The sequence below is a fragment of the Mesoplodon mirus genome (assembly GCF_964341445.2).
Source record: "Mesoplodon mirus genome assembly, chromosome: 16".
Classification (NCBI taxonomy): Eukaryota; Metazoa; Chordata; class Mammalia; order Artiodactyla; family Ziphiidae; genus Mesoplodon; species Mesoplodon mirus.
Window position 1 is genome coordinate 2502812 of NC_138992.1, and position 16388 is coordinate 2519199.

The window sequence follows — 16388 nt, forward strand, 5'->3', positions numbered from 1 at the left end:
TCAGAGTGCTGAGTCCAATCCTCAGCAAGTGCCCAGTCAAGGTTGGCTCATGTTGTTTCAGGGGTCTATGGACCCCCCAGAGTCTCTGCATGGGCCCTAATTAAGAAATTCCTAGGGGAAATTCCCTGGTGGTCCATTGGGTAAGAGTCCATGCTCCCAATGCAGGGAGCCGGGTTTGATCCCTGGTCAGGGAACTAGATCCCACATGTATGCCGCAACTAAGAATCCGCATGTCGCAACTAAAGATCCCATATGCCGCAACGAGGATCTCCCACGCCGCAACAAAGACCCGGAGGAGCCAAAATAAAGAAATTAAAAAAAAAAAAAAAAAAGAAATTCCTCTTCTCTCTCTCATCTGTCACCCTCTCCATCCAAACATGTCTGCAGCCATACTGTGGGCAGGCTCTGGGATGTATCAGTGAACCTGGCCTGGTACCCGTCCCTTGGACAGGGCTCACAGACCACTAGAGAGGCAGACAATGCCCAGTTACAGTTGGGAATGATTGGTGAAGGGACAGAGTGCCTCAGAGCTCACGGGAGGGAGCCACTCACTCCTCCCTGGCAGGTCATCCTGGAGGGCTTCCTGGAGGAGGTGATTCCTGGCAAACTTCCAGAAATGGTCACGGTCACAGTTTTATATTGATAGTTCTTAGGCCTTGGGGGGGGTCCATGGATGGGAGGGACATAGCCCTGCTCCAAGAATCCCCAGGTGAGGTGGGGAGAAGGGGGGGTCCATGGATGGGAGGGACATAGCCCTGCTCCAAGAGTCCCCAGGTGAGGTGGGGAGAAGGCAAGCTCACACAAGCAGTAATGGAGATGTTGTCATGCCCCAGGCTCCCCACAAGTGTCCCTGCAGGTCAATGTGCTTACAAATGAGGACACAGGATTCGCTCCATCATTTGTTTAAGATTATTCAGAATGTACAGAGTGCCAGCCGAGCAGTATAGCAAAGCAGGTGTGAAGCTCTTCTGAGCACAAGGCCTGTGCAACTGCCCGGGTTGCACACCTGTGACAGGTAGGTGCCCACACACACCCTGCTCTGAAGCCAGGCCAGAGTCCAGGGCAAGAGGGTCTCCCATGTGTCCAACTCTCTCTTTACATGACTGGGGGGCCAGCCATTCACGGGGAGTGAGGAGAAGCCAGGTAGGGGCCCCATCGGCCCTATTCCCAGGCCACGCTGGGCAGCTGGATTGTGGGGCCACAGGCCACAGACACATTTTCTGCTCCATCTTGGTCAGCTCAGGCTGCTACAACAAGAATACCATAGACTGGCCGGCTTAAACAGCAAACACCTATTTCTCCCAGTTCTGGATGCTGGGAAATCTGAGATCAGGGTGCCAGCATGGGGTTCCGGGGGGGTGTCCTCCTCCAGGTTGCAACCTCAGCCAGCCTTCCTTGGTGCACGCACGCAGATAGAGCGGAAGAAAGCTCTCCTCTGTCTCTTCTTACAAGGGCACTAGTCCCATCAGGAGGGCTCCATCCCTATGACCTTATTACCTCCCAAAGGCCCACCTCCAAATATCATCCCATTGTGGGTAGGGCTTCAAGATGAATTCTGGGGGGATACAAGCATGCAGTCCACAGCACCTTACTTGGTGGTAGCACCTGGATGAGGACCTGGCTGGTTAGGCTGGGATGGAGTGTTGGCAGAGTGGCCCTGTTCCCAGTCCTCGTGCAAATGCATGCACATGTACACGCATATACATATGTACATGCACATGTGCAGTGTTGGGCATGTGCACATTGGAGCTGTGCTTTTCTTCAACTTTGCTCTCTGTCCAATCTCTGTGTGGAGCTCTGGATTACAGAAGGCAATTCATCTGATGTTTCTGTATCTCGTGCATTTATTTACACTTTCAGAAACACTTACGGAGAGCCTACTGAGGGTCAGATCCTATGCTAGGCTCCACAGCTACAGCGGCTAGTAAGCTGCATTGTCATTGCTATCATTCCATTGTGTGACTATCTCATAATTTATGTATCTATTCTATGGTGGATGGGCATCTGTGTTTCCCATTCCACTATGGGATCCTTAAGGAAAGCGAGCAGATCTTGCTGCCAGCTCTTGTCCTAGAACCTGGCATGGTACACGGCACATAACAGGCACTCAGTAATTATTTGCTGAATGAATGAAAATAAAGAAGATTCAATAAATACCAGCATTTAGTGAATAATTAAACAAAGTTATTAAGTCCTTATGCTGTGCTCCTTACTACATCAAGTCTTCTTTAAAAGCGTTATTTAATCCTCACGATGACTTGTGAGCTAGGTATTATCAGAAGTCTCATGAACAGATGACTCTGAAAGGTGAAGTAAGGTGCCCACGACCATACAGCTGGCACACAGGACAGGTGGAGTTTCTTCTGCCTCCATCCTCTGGCCGTAAGAGCCAAAACCCAACAGGGCAGGTCAATAGATAGTTATGAGCACTCACACGTGTCAGGGGCCACTTTGGGCCCTTTATATATACACTCCTGATGTTCTTAGTAACCCCTCATTGAAGTATCACATACACACGGAAAAGCACACACATGATGAATGTGCAGCTGGAGAACGTTTCATAAACAGAACACAACCATGTAACCAGCACCCAGATCAAGAAACAGAACCTCACCAGCACCCCAGATACTCCCTCTGTGTCCTGGCTCTGGCACTCCCTCCTCCAAGATTAATCACTATCCTAACTTCTACCCCCATTTATACATTTCTACCAATTTATCTACATGGAATTCTGCATGCTTTAGGGTCTGGCCTTTTTTTCCCCCCTCAAAATCATGTGTGGGAGTCATCCACATTGTTGTATATAGTAACAGATTATTCATTGTCATTGCATTATGTGACTATATCACAATTTATGTATCCATTCTATGGTTGATAGGCATTTGGGTAATTTCCACTTTCTGGCTATTACAAACAGTGCTGCTATGAACAGAAAAAGGATCATATAAGATATGCATCTAGGAGGTCATAGGGTTTACATAGAATCCAGTACTTCTAAACAGATTTCCAAGATGGCTGCATCACTTTGCAGCCCCACTAAGTGGGGTACGAGAGTTCCAGTTGCTCCACTTCCCTGCCAACACTTAATATTATCAGATTTCCCCATTTTTACTGCTCTGGAGGCTGTGCAGTGCACTCTTTATGTCTCAGTCCCTTCAGCAACCCCATGAGATGGATTTTATGATCTCTATATTACAGATGAGGACACCCAGGCTCTGAGAGGTGAAGTAATTTCTCCAGAGCCACTTAAACCCTGGCATGGGTGCAGGGCTGTCTGACCTCAGCCCATTATATCATCTCTTTCACTGTTTATCAAGCTGCCTTCCCCGACCTTGTCCCCAGGAGTTCCCATTAGCCCCATCCTAGGGATTACAGCCACTCTGCTTGCTGGCTGATACCGGATCGGTGCCCGTGCCATGAGTCAGGCTGCGGAGTGGCAGGCCCCAGGTCCGGGGTCCTCCCCAGCTCTCCAGGGCGCTCATCGACTGGAAGGGGCAGGGGGTGGGGAGCGGGGGCGCACTGAGCGTGGGAGATGGTGGCGCGGGGAGGCGGAGATGGTTCAGGGCGAGGTAGGGACAACCGAGTGGAGGGTAAGAGGAGGGTGTTTGCCGTCGCACCTGGCGGCGGAGCCCACCCTTCCCGTTAAGGGCTGGGGGCAGGGGTTGGGCTGGGAGGAGGGAGTTTGCAGAGGGCTAGGCTGGTGGCGGGCCACGGGGCTCTCCAGGCCCCTCTGCGAGGAGGGCGTTTGGGGAGAGGGAGGAGCGGGGTGAACGGGGGAGAGACGGGGGTTGCAAGTTCTCCCTCCCGCGGCTACCTAGAGGCACGCAGCCGGGGTCGGGGGTCAGGGCTCTAGGTTAGGGTCTGGTGCTCAAGCCTCGAGAAGCGGGGGCTGGGGGGGGTGGGCACGGTAGCCCCTACCCCGAGACCGGAGGCTGGATGCCGCCAGGGGCGGGGCCTGCCGAGGGGCGGGGCCTCGGCAGGCGGGGCGGGGCAGAGCAGTGGGCGGGGTGCACGGGGGCCAATCGGAGCGCGCGACGCGGGCCCCGCCCTGACCCCCGCGGCGGCTGCTGCATAGTCATGAGCGCAGGCCGGCGCTGCGTCAGCGGAAGCGGCGCGCGGCGGCTGTTTCCGACCTGATAAAGCGGCGTTGTCTCCGCGCGCCGGCCACAACCTCGCAAGCGCTCTCTCTGACCTCGGCTCTATCGCTGACTGACCGCCTGCCCGGCCGGCCGGCCGAGGAGCAGCCATCGCCGGGTCCCGCCGCCGCCGCCCCCGGAGCGCCGCGCACCCGCCGCCCCTGCCCGGCCCGGCCGCCCCGCCGCCGCCCCGCGGCCCCGGCCGGAGGAGACAGGTGAGCGACCGGCCAGCCGCCCCCGACCCCGCACCTGGGCACCCGGCACCTGCTGCTTCCCATGCCCACCCCACCCGGGCGCGGCCTCGAGCTCCGGGTCCCGCTCCCGGCCCGCTCCAGCATCTCTTCCCCGGGGAGGGTGCTCCCACGCCATGGCTGGGAGCCTTCTCCCGCCCGGACACCCGCCCCCGTCCTTGGCCCTCTCCCTTCTCCCCGACTGCACCTGCCCGTCCTCGTCTCCGTCCCCCCAGCCTCCTGGAACATCCCGGGCCCCTCGCCGCGGTGTGCACCTTCCCATGGACCCTGTCCCGGTCGCATCCCTCAGCGTCCCACACCCCCGTCTTCTCGGGTTACTCTACCCAGAGGAAGCCTGGAGTCTCGCCCCCTAGGTCCCGACCCTTCCCTGCGCCCTCGGTTTGATGTCGCCAACTTCTGAGAGTTCAGCTTCTGTCCCCTTTGCCTGAACCCCTCCTGCCCCCAGCACACGTACGCCCTCAGCACGCGTAGCCGGGCTTCCACACTTGGGGTTCCAAGCTGACCCCCGGGGCTGTGCCTGTGTTTTTGTCTTATCTGCACTGTCCTCTGGTCTGTCCCTTTGAAGACACCTCTATTTCCCGCAGCCAAGCTGTGCCTGGAGGAGAGGGGCCAGTGCCTCGGTGCATCCAGGTCCAGAGCCCCTGCCCTGCAGAAGTCCCCGCACATTTATCTGCATCTCTGCACCGCTTTCCCTTTCCCGTGCTGCCTCGCCCTCCTAGAGCTCTTGAACTTAACCCATTCCTCCCCAAGGTGTGTTGCTCTTGACTGGGGGAACACATTCCAGTAAAGGGCTTTTGCAGAGGAGGTATGTCAAAACGGGAGGGGCGGTGGTTTGAAAGAAACAGCACAGCCTCCTGATTAACCATTCATATTGATTCTAGGTGTGTGTTTGTGTGTGTATGGGGGGGACACACACTTGATCTCCTAGGGAGTGTGAGGTTTTTTTCCTTTCCAGTGGGGGCACTGATGGGTCAGACTGAGCCACCCAGCCCCATCGGATACCCCAGTTGACTCCCGCAAAAAGGGGCCTTGTCGCTTCTGGTTTTGGGGGCATCTCGTAGCCTAAGGCCTGGGGCGGCAGGAGGGTGTAGGGGATGAGTGATCGAAGCAGTTGTTGTGGGTTCACATGATTGTCCGGATCGAAGCCTGTTTCTCCTGGGAAAACCCAGGCCGATCTTTGCGGCATTACGTGAGTGAAGCCCTGCCTTTCCCTGCACCTCAGCGTCTCTGCTTCTCCCGTCAGTGACGGACAGGTAGGGTTACCCACAGGGGGAATCTTTCATCTCTTCCATTTTGTGCTTGTAGTAGGAGAAGACGGAAGAATATACAAAACTGGAGCATTGGTTTACCGATGAAGTGTACTAAATGGCTGGGCATCAGAAACAGTGATCCCAGCCTCCTTTTAAAAAAAAAAAAAGGAATAATCTCACTTTTCTGCTAGATCTGAATTATGTATTAAAAGAAGGAGTAAGAGTTTATCCAGTGCTTGAGAGATCTTGCAGAATCCACTTGAAGGTGGGGAGGTGCAGTGACTGTAGCCTGGAGCTATGTAGGCCCCAGGTGGGAAGACCCAGGCAGAGATAAAACGCCAGGGCTTCTAGAGAGAGGGTGGGGAGTAGGTTGTCTTCAAAATCAGGACTTTCAGTCCCATTCAGGCTAATTGTTTTTCATGGGCAGCAGCTGTAAAGGGGAGAAGGGATCGTTCGAGATGCATTTGAAATGCATATGAGGTATTTAGTGTCGGGTGTTGTGTGGACTGGGTGTCCCCCCGGGGAGGCTGCCCAGGGGGCTCCGGGCCTGTGAGAGTTGCCAGCTTCCCTTGCAGAGATGCGTGCTGCAGCCTTGGCTCTTGTCGCATCGTGAAAGCAGAGCAGAGATTGCACTGGGGGATCTCCAAGGCGGCTTGCAGTTTTTAACGTCCTGGGGCCCTCTGCCTTCAACTTTGCTTGTTGGAGAGTGGGACGGGGCGGGAGGAGCCTGGGAACGGGACCCTGCCCTCTCGGAGCCGGGAGATCCCGCCCTGCAGGTCTGCAGAGGAGGAGGGGCTGCGGCTGTGGCTGTGGCAGCTCCCCCAGCCCCAGTGGAGGAAGGGGACCCAGGAAGGTATTTTAGCCAGCGTTTAGGCTACTTGGTGTTGGATTGGTTTTGTCCGTGTTGTCAGAGGGACGGGTGGGGAGGAGAGTGGACGGGCCTCCCCGGGGTCTGGGCTTTGCTCTCATTTGCTGCCTGTGGCGCCGGTTGGTCCCCGTCAGTCGTCTGCACCCACTGCCCTCTCCCACTCGTCCTGTAGGGCCCGGAAGCCCGGCCCTGTGTAGCCGGCAGGGGTGGTTCGTGACTTAACAGCCTGGCACGGAGTGAGGGTGACTGGTGAGCACCGTAGGTGGCAGACAACCCCAAATTGCAGTGCCCTCCTCGGGAACACCCCTGGCAGAGCCGTGTCTGTAATTTGTGGAGCCGGAATGTGCTGGAAGCCGTGTCCCTACTGAGGACGGGCGAGGATGCTGCTCCACACTCGCTTCCTCTGGTTTCCTAGATTTTTTTTTTTTTTTTTTGATCACAACAGAATTCCGTTGATGAAGGTGTACTCAGCAAAACCCCATTAGGAGTGCTGCCTGGACTCCAAGCCAGGAAACATGAGAGCATTTTAGCTCTGCTGAGTGGAAATCTGACCAGAGGGAAAAAGCCTCCCAGATGAAGAGAGGCCACATAGAAAGGAGGGGGTGGGAGAGGACCCCCGAGCAGGGGCTCCCAGGCCGAGGCCAGGCCCGCCGCCCCTCCCCCACCCGTGCCTGGACAAGGTCCCCTTGTTTAGATCAGCTTAATTATCCCACCAAAATCAATGAACAAGGATCTTTTTAAACATGGAACTTTCAAAATGTGCTTCGAGTGGCTTTTTTTTTTTAAGGGTATCAAATGCTAACTAAGCCTTTGTGAAATAAGGCACTTCCGCGAAGGGGGAGATTGTGGACCTTTTCAATGTGGGTGCAAAGGAGGCTTCCCTGCCTCTGTTCACAGCAGTATACACGGCAGTCATTTCCATCCCGCTGCCACTTGGGCACTGGTGACATTGCTTTGTGTGGCTCCTCCTTTGGCAAGTGACTTTTAGAGGAGGCATTTTAAGAAGATTAAGACCCACAGGCTTGCAGGGCAACAGCATGATCCCCGCTGTTTCCGTGGCACTAAGTGTTCCTTTTACACCCGGGTCCTGCAGCAGGGCCTGGACACTTGTTCCCACCGTAGCCGACGCGGATGTGCTGCCCGGATGCACGGGCAGTTGGTCTGTCTGGGTCGTTTGTTGAGTGCGCTCATCTTGGGTTAAGTACACTGCTAGATGATGGGAAAGGAAACAGGTTCCCAAGGTTGGAGAGAAGGGTTCTGAGTTCTCTTTGGCTAGTTTGGAACCTCACGCAAGACAGAGGTCACCAGGGTCCATAGCAGGGCCCACAGGGAGCCCCCAGTGAGGGTGCACGCTGTGCTGGGCATTTTGCCCCCCAAGTGCAGGGTTGGGGTGCTGGCTGTCCCAAGGTGGGATCCTCCTGCAGCTGGAGGATTTGCAGAGTCTTTTCAAGTTACTGAGCAAGGCTGCCTTGCCCTCACTCCCCCACCCCCCGTCTGCTTGGCCCCAAGCCCAGGTGAGGGAAGCTTTGTTCCACCTGGGTCGTTGGTGTTTGCATCCTCCCAAGCCTGTTGAAGGATTTCGCTGGCAGTGAGGAAACCTGCATTCCTGAAGCAGTGCCTGAGAGGTGCTTTATTGTGCTGCCTTCAAAAAGTACTTTCCAACCTGGGATTATGTGGCGCAGCTGGTTTTGAGTTTTTGGAGTTTGCTGGAGGGTCTCTCCTGGGGTTTTGCCTTTAAATCCTGGAGCCAGGTGAACTGGTTGGCAACCAAATTCTTCCCATTTCAATGAAAGGAAAATCTTGAGTGCAAAATTCATAGCAAACCCTTAAAACAGATAAAGAGAGTGCATTTCTGGTCCAGATGTAGTGGTTGCTGCACTTTTACATGCAGATCTCACTGCACAATTTTAAGCGACCACTTGGATATTGCAAAAGGCCAGAAAACAATAATAAGCTCCTCGTTGCCAACATTTTAGTCACCGTTTTAAGAAAATACATTTATCCAAAAGAGTGTGAGTTTTGGTTTGGAAAGAGAAAGGAATATTTTCCCATCAATTATTTTGAGGGGAGGGGTTTGGGATGAACTTGTTTATCCAGAGGGCATGGACGGGGAGGGGGGAGCACCAGCTGAGGGTGTGGAAGGCTGCGCTTTCGCCATTGTGATCACCTGTTAAGTTGGGACTGTTTCAGAGGTATATTGCCTTAAAGCAGAGATCTTCAGACATTTTTGCCCCCGTTCTGTAAAATAACTTTGAAAAACTACGGGCACATTTTTAAGTTGACATCTAAACTTTTTCCTTGTCGTTTAAAATAATGAAACACTCTAATGACTTGAAAGCCTGCCATCACCCTTTGAAAAAGGGAGCAAACTCTTGTGAACAGTTTTTACATGTGCATCTTCGTTTCTTCCTGAGCTCCTACGTTTGCTCCACTTTCCCTCACGGAATTTACTCAAGGCCACGCACTTTGATACTTGAAAGCCTTTTATCCATCACTGTTCACACTTCTCTGTCACCAGAGTACACATAAACCGCAGTTTAAAACATTTCTGTGATCGTGAGGCTGTGTTAATCCAGAAGAATTTTTTGTCACTGTAAATATTGTCAGTTCAACAGTGGTCATAGAAGCAGAAATGTATTGTTGTTCTTGATAATTACTGGATGTACAAAATAAAAACATTGGCAGAGCGTGTCTTAAAGAGCTGGCTGGGGCCTCCCTGGTGGCGCAGTGGTTGAGAGTCCGCCTGCCGATGCAGGGGATACGGGTTCGTGCCCCGGTCTGGGAGGATCCCATATGCCGCGGAGCGGCTGGGCCCGTGAGCCATGGCCGCTGAGCCTGTGCGTCCGGAGCCTGTGCTCCGCAACGGGAGAGGCCACAACAGTGAGAGGCCCGCGTACAGCAAAAAAAAAAAAAAAAAAAAAAAAAATAGAGCTGGCTGGGTGTGTGGGGGGAGGGTCCCTTTAAGGTGCCTCAATTAAAGGGATTCCCCACCTGTCCTTGATGCCAGGTACACCCCACCACAGGGGCTGAGGGAGGGGAGTGTGAAGGTGACCTTGGTGGAGGGGGCGGGGCTGGGACTTCACCACCGGCCATGTCACAGGCAGTTCAGCTCGGAGGAACTGTGAACTCAGACTCTCCCAGTCGCCCACACCTGAGGACCCTGAGGACGCCTTTGCGTTTGCACACTTGCCTTAAGGTGCTGCTCTGTCAGCTTCCTGTGCTCGGTGGATGGAGGGGTAGCGTATCTGCCACTCCTTCACTGGATGGTGGCGTCCATGCTGGTCCATGTGTACTTGAATATGTGATTGCATGTTTCCTAGATGGACTGTGTTAAGGGGCAAAAGACAATACAGCTCAGAAGCGTGCGCATTTTGGTTAGCGGCAATGCATTTTTATTTGGTTGGGTTAAAATTTAAGCCTATGGAAGAGTGCTTTGAGTTAAAGAGGTTTTTGTTCGCCCTGCGGGGATCCTGTCAGCTTTCTCTGCCCGGCTCCCTTCTCTGGCTGCAGTGAGTGTGTCTGCAGGGAGGAGAGCATGCTCTTTGCTGGTCTCCAGGGCGAGGGCCCCTGGGCTGGGGGAGGGCCCCTGGGGGTACGGAGGAGCCCGACAGGTCGGGGTTTGTCGACGTGGGGCCTCTCTCCCTGAGAAGCGGGTGAGGTTGCTGTGAGTTCCCAAACCTTCCTCAGAGCTGCTTGGAAGTCCTGGGCTGGTGTTCTCTTAGCTAAGCTGGAGATGCTCTCAAAGCATGGACACTTACTGTGTTTAGCCTAAAAGCCAATTGAAATTGGATAGGAAAGTAAGTTTAGTAATTAAACAACAACAGATTGCTCTGCCTTCACGCCCTGAAACAGGAAGTGCTTTGGCTCAGGGCTGTAGAAGAGCGGTGTTGGGGGATAGCCTGTGACCTACGAGAGATCCTGAGGAGCCAGGGGTCTCTGCTAATGTACGTGGCGGGGAGGAGGGCGAGGCTGCTCGCCCAGCTCTGTGGACTTTGCTCATGGGGGTCGGCTTGAAGCCCTGCCATCTTTCGTCCTCAGATCCGGCCGTTAGCCGTCCACTTAGGAATGCTTCACGTTGAATGTGGACAACATGGGTCCTCAGACTGTGAGGCGGAGCCTTTGTTTCTAGAGATAAGTGAAGGTGGGGTCACGTTCCAGGGATCCTGGGGTGCATCCAGGTAGTGAGGAGATGGGCCAGGCCGTGCAGCCTCACCCGCCCTGTGGAGGCGGGGGGGAGGAGGGGTGAGAAGCCTCCATTGAGCTCTGCGCACAAATCCCAGTTTACACTTTCTTGGCATTTTGGGCCTTGATGCTAAAATCAAGGATTAAGGCCCTTACAACAAGGCTTAGAGACAGGCCTGGGCTGCTCACGGGAGATCAGGGTGCCCAAGTGACCCTGCACAGCAGGGTTCCGTATGCGTGCGCTGGGGGAACTGGGATAGTAGAGTCACCGTTAGTGGCTTTTTCATATCACTTACGTAAAACTGTCGCATTAAAAGCTTGGTGGACAAAAAACCTCCCCATCAGGCCCTCTGCTGGTTGTACGTAGCTGGGCCTTCCGGGGGCCTCCAGCGCTGCTTCTCTGTCATTCCGGGTGCCCACCGAGGGCAGCTGTGATTTGGTGCTGGGAAGGATTGTGGGGTTGAGGCTGCCCTTTTCTTGGATTTGCCAGACGGTGGGCTAGGTTCTCAGCGAGCCTAGTGGGACAGGGCAGCTGAGACAAAGCTCAGGGCTGTCTGAAACATGTCTAGCTAGCTCATCCTTGAATTATTCAGATGTTGAAAGTGTTCTTAATTCTTAAGAGGACCCGGAGGGGCCCTGTGCCTTATTCTGCAGCAGAAATGTCGTAGAGCCCGGGGCTGTGCCATCCCTGGCTTGGTGACCTTGGCCCAGAAGCCGCCCACGGCTCCGAGTTAGAACCAGGGGAGCATAATGCATATTTGTTCCTGGCACTTAGCAGGCCCGGAGAAGTAACATGTGGAGGGCTGGGTCCTGTGCAGAGCCCTCGGCTCATTCTCTAACAACCCGGCCAGGTCTGTGCTGCATTTTAGAGAGGAAAAGGAGGCGCAGAGGGGTCAAGTGACTCGCCTGAAGCCACACGGTAAGCGGCTGACCCTTGGAGCTCAACCATGGGGGTGCTGGGCCTGAGGTCTTGGGTCTCCTCCGTAGCACCGTGAGCCCTGGGGGTGCGGGACGCCTCCACCCGGATGAATATCCGTGTTTCTGAAGTTTGGGGATCATGGTTTTCTCTTCAGTGCTGTGACTACGTGTGGAAAATATCAGTACATTTCCACAGAACGAAATATTTAACACTCCACAAATGCGAGATAAAATTGGGACCATTTTTTCAACAAGTGAACAAGCCGGTGGCAGTCACACTAACGCAGCAGACGGAAGGCTTGTGCGGTGTCCTGGAGGTGCAGGTAATCGAGGCACCCCGGCCAGGGCTCAGGGACGGGCAGTGTCACCGGCGAGCTATCAGTCCTTGGTTAATTCCTGACCGTTTGAGCAACTTCTGCGGAGAGGCTAGATAAGAAGAGCCCTGTGGCTAAGAGCCCTGTGGAAGGTGGCAGTTTGTGGTTGTGAAGTTCAGATAGACCTTTGACTCAGTCTCGAGGGGCTGGGAGAGCCTGGAAGCCCAGTGAGTGCAGGCCGTGCCGTCTGCCTGGCTACCACATGGTTTGGGGAGAGGTTAACAGTTTTAATATGGACTTCCTCCATACTGAGGAGGCCCCCTCAGAACCTGTCCGTCCGGGGATTTACTCCTGTCCGCACAGCTGGGCCTGGGGTCCCAGGCCCGCCCCCCGCAGAGCACCGCCTGCCCCTGCCAGATGGGCTCCCGGGAGGGCTGCAGGAACGTCCCCGCCCCTCTGCCGACCGGTTCGCTTTTGGTGGGGGCCCTGGGTGCACTTGGCCCAGGTAGGGGCGGGGGCGCCTGTAGCAGTCATACTTTCTGAATCGCCACGTGGCTTGTACAGGGAAGAATCCGCATTCTTAGCGAGGCCACCATGCGAGCTGAGCCTGGGGGGCTCTTGTTATTAGCTCTGATGAACGGGCCACCTGGTGGCATTGGTGTGCCGGGGCATCACCCATCCTCTCTGAGTGTTTATGGGGTCCTCACGGCCCCCAGGATCCCCCCAGGCATCTTTGTCAGGCACCTGTGAGTATGGACGGGGGGCCGGGTTCTGTGCGAGGTGCCACCTAGATTCCGAGTTAACTTCTGAATTTGCTGGTCACTCTGCACGGGGGGGCTGGTATCCCCAGTGTATAGATGAGAAAACTGAGGCCCAGAGGCCTTAAGGAGTCCATCTGGAATTCTGTCTCGGGATTGAATGCCTCTGTTAGAAAATCTGCTAGGGACAGTGGGAGATGCAAAAGCAGTTTTAGCCTAAGCAGAGAGGGGACAGCTGAAGAATAATACACAAACGAGTGATGACTGTGCTGGCCGGACACACAAGATAATTATTATCATCCTCAGGTGAGCCTATTCAGGGAGGGCTTCTTGGAAGTGGAGGCTCTTATAGCTGGCTCAGGAAGAAATAAAGCCTGACTGTCGGGGCCTGAGGACACAGTTGCTGCTTTGGATGGTGGAGATGGGATGCCCCTTCAACGACATCTATTTTAATAAGTGACGACCCCTCCTGGGTTGCCACAGTGATGTGGCCGGGGAAGAGGCACCACCAAGCTTGGATGGTGCTGCCCTCACCGGAGCCTGACCGCCTGGACTGCTGGGAGGGGCAAGGCCTCTGCACCAGAGCCAGGGAACGGGGCAAGACGTGCTGCTGGCCAGCATGGAGTCCTTGAACTTCTCAGATCCATTCCTCTGTGCCGCAAGTGGCATCTGTGGGGCCCCGCTGTGCCCTGCCCGCTGCGGTTCGGCTGATGGGAAGGAGCTGCCTTCAGCACGTGCCCATCGAAGCACATGGATTATTCACTTTTTTTTTTTTTTTAAAGACCTTATTCCTTTTTTTTTTTTTTAATTTATTTATTTTTGCTGTGTTGGGTCTTCGTTTCTGTGGGAGGGCTTTCTCTAGTTGTGGCAAGCGGGGGCTACTCTTCATCGCCGTGCGTGGGCCTCTCACTGTCGCGGCCTCTCTTGTTGGGGAGCACAGGCTCCAGACGTGCAGGCTCAGTAGTTGTGGCTCACGGGCCTAGTTGCTCCGCGGTATGTGGGATCCTCCCCGACCAGGGCTCGAACCCGTGTCCCCTGCATTGGCAGGCAGATTCTCAACCACTGCGCCACCAGGGAAGCCCGAAGCACATGGATTAGACGTGGCTTAAGTGCGTTTGCTAATGGATTGACCAGGCCCCCTGCCCCGGTCAGTGCGTGTCCCTCCCCACTCACCCAGATGCTCTTCTGGCCTGGTTTCTGGTATCCCCTCCTCAGGGTCCCTGTGTTCTTGCTGCGACCGGGGCTCCTGGGCAGCTCAGGAGATGAGACTGAAGTTGCATCTGCTTGGTGAAGCCTGCACATCCCCCAGGTCCCCGAGGGAAGGTGGCTGCTCCAGACCAGCTTCTCTGCCACAGAACCCATCTCAGGGGGTAGCAGGTGGGGGGGACGAGAAGGGGCTCCGTCCGACCTGGCATCTGCTGAGTGCTGGACAGCTTTCACGGACAACTTCAGATAACATTTAAACTTAAAACAGCCCTTGATGAGTTGTTATCCCAATTTCTATTTATTTATTTATTTATTTATTTATTTTTTTTTTTTGCAGTACGCGGGCCTCTCACTGTTGTGGCCTCTCCCGTTGCGGAGCACAGGCTCCGGACGCACAGGCTTAGCGGCCATGGCTCACGGGCCCAGCCGCTCCGCGGCATATGGGATCCTCCCAGACCGGGGCACGAACCCGTATCCCCTGCATCGGCAGGCGGACTCTCAACCACTGCGCCACCAGGGAGGCCCCCCAATTTCTATTTATTGACTGATTGATTGATTGCTGTGTTGGGTCTTCGCTGCTCCGCGCGCAGGTTTTCTCTGGTTGTGGTGAGTGGGACCTACTCTTCGTTGCGGTGCGCGGGCTTCTCATTGTGGTGGCTTCTCTTGTTGCGGACCGCGGGCTCTAGGCGCGTGGGCTTCGGTAGTTGTGGCACACGGGCTCAGTAGTTGTGGCTCATGGGCTCTAGAGCGCAGGCTCAGTAGTTGTGGCGCACGGGCTTAGTTGCTCCGCGGCATGTGGGATCTTCCTGGACCAGGGCTCGAACCCGTGTCCCCTGCATTGGCAGGCGGATTCTCAACCACTGCACCACCAGGGAAGTGAGATATTCTTATCTTTAATGATGGGATCGAGGGACTGGCCACGGCTCATCTAACTGGAAATTGGTGGCTCAGGGAATTCTGGCCGAGCACCAGCCTTGGGTGGTACCTGCCAGTTGATTGCCGTGAGGAGGCTGAGGCCCGAGGCAGTGAGGCACCGGGTCCTGCAGAGACTGGACCCCTCAGCATCCCTTAGGACTCTGGGACTCGGGACGCCCTACTTAACCTCTGTGAGCCTCAGGGCCCCTGCCCGGAAACGGGCATGATCGTCATGGACCAATGGGGCTCAGGATGTCCGTAAGCCCTGGAGCACCCAAGGGCCCTCTGTGGCCAGTCCACGCTCCCTGGTTGCTCCCGGGTGCTGCTGTCCAAGTGCTGTCTCCCCGCTCACTTGTGTGGCTCACTCGCAGTCCGACCGGTGGCCCCAGCACAACCAGAGGCTTCTCTCCTGGGTGTTGTGTGGTGGCCCAGGCCTGCTTCGCTCCCTGGGATGCCAGCCCCTTTGCCAGCAGAAGACAGACTTCTAGGCTTGGTGGCCCCCCTGAAGCCCATGTGCGAGGCCTCAGCGTGGGGCCTGCGGGCCTGTGCCCTGCTCTGCGGGGTGACCTGGGTCCCTACCCACCCCTTACCCTGCTCATGCTCCTCCCCTGTGAACCGGGCTGCCGGGGGCACCCTGGAGGATTAAGCCAGGGAGGCCTGGGTATGGCCCGGCCCCTGGGAGGTGCTCAGCAAACAGCTGGCCAACCTGGGGGAGTAGCTGGCATCCTGCGGATGCCTGGGTGTCCTTGGAGTCTTTGGAGCAGGTCCACACCGGGCCCTGGAGTGGCCCCTCCTCTCCAGGCTGACCTGTCCGCCTCTCAGCCAGGGCCTTGGGGGCAGTCCTCTTCACCTCGTGTGTGCCGTGTGGTGTCTCTTGAGGTCATGGCTGGTGCTGGCTCACGTTCAGCAAGCTCCCACGTTAGCGCAAGTCCAGGTGCCCTACGCACAGTGAGGCCAAACAGACTGAAACGTCGGAGTCTGGAGCAGAGAAAGGTTTATTGCAGGGCCATCCATGCCAGGAGAACAGGTGGCTCACGCCTTAAAAACCTCGAGCTCCCCAATTCAGCAAAGCATTTTTCTTTTTTTAAATTTAATTTAATTTATTTTTTTGTCTGTGTTGCGTCTTCATTGCTGCGCGCAGGCTTTCTCTAGTTGTGGCGAGCGGGGGCTACTCTTTGTTGTGGTGCGCGGGCTTCTCACTGCGGTGGCTTCTCTTGTTGCGGAGCACTAGGTGCGTGGGTGGGCTTCGGTAGTTGTAGCACGTGGGCTTCGGTAGTTGCAGCTCGCGGGCTCTAGAGCGCAGGCTCAGTCATTGTGGCACACGGGCTTAGTTGCTCCGTGGCATGTGGGATCTTCCCGGACCAGGACTCGAACCCGTGTCCCCTGCATCGGCAGGCGGACCCTCGGGCTCAGGGTCTTCCTGGTCAGAGTCTGGCCTGGACGGTTCTTATTTTTGCCACAATCTGGTCTTAAGCCCCAAACCAGGATTTCTCAACCATTTTGCAAACCATTCATTCTCACTTTTTCTTCTGCAGATTTTCACCTCAGGAAGATCTTGTCTAGGTTTACATGTATTTTTTTAAATTGCAA

General features: G+C 55.4%; 1 protein-coding gene across 3 annotated transcripts in view; it reads left to right on the forward strand.

Annotated features, from left to right (window-relative positions):
- Window positions 1-4090: 4090 nt before the first annotated feature.
- The window catches only part of SLC45A4 (solute carrier family 45 member 4), a 74088-nt gene continuing 61790 nt past the window's right edge, over window positions 4091-16388 (forward strand). For all 3 annotated transcript variants that reach the window (XM_082601670.1, XM_082601672.1, XM_082601671.1), the window contains exon 1: window positions 4091-4351. The gene's annotated coding sequence lies outside the window, so the exon portion shown is untranslated. The remainder of the gene's footprint in view (window positions 4352-16388) is intronic.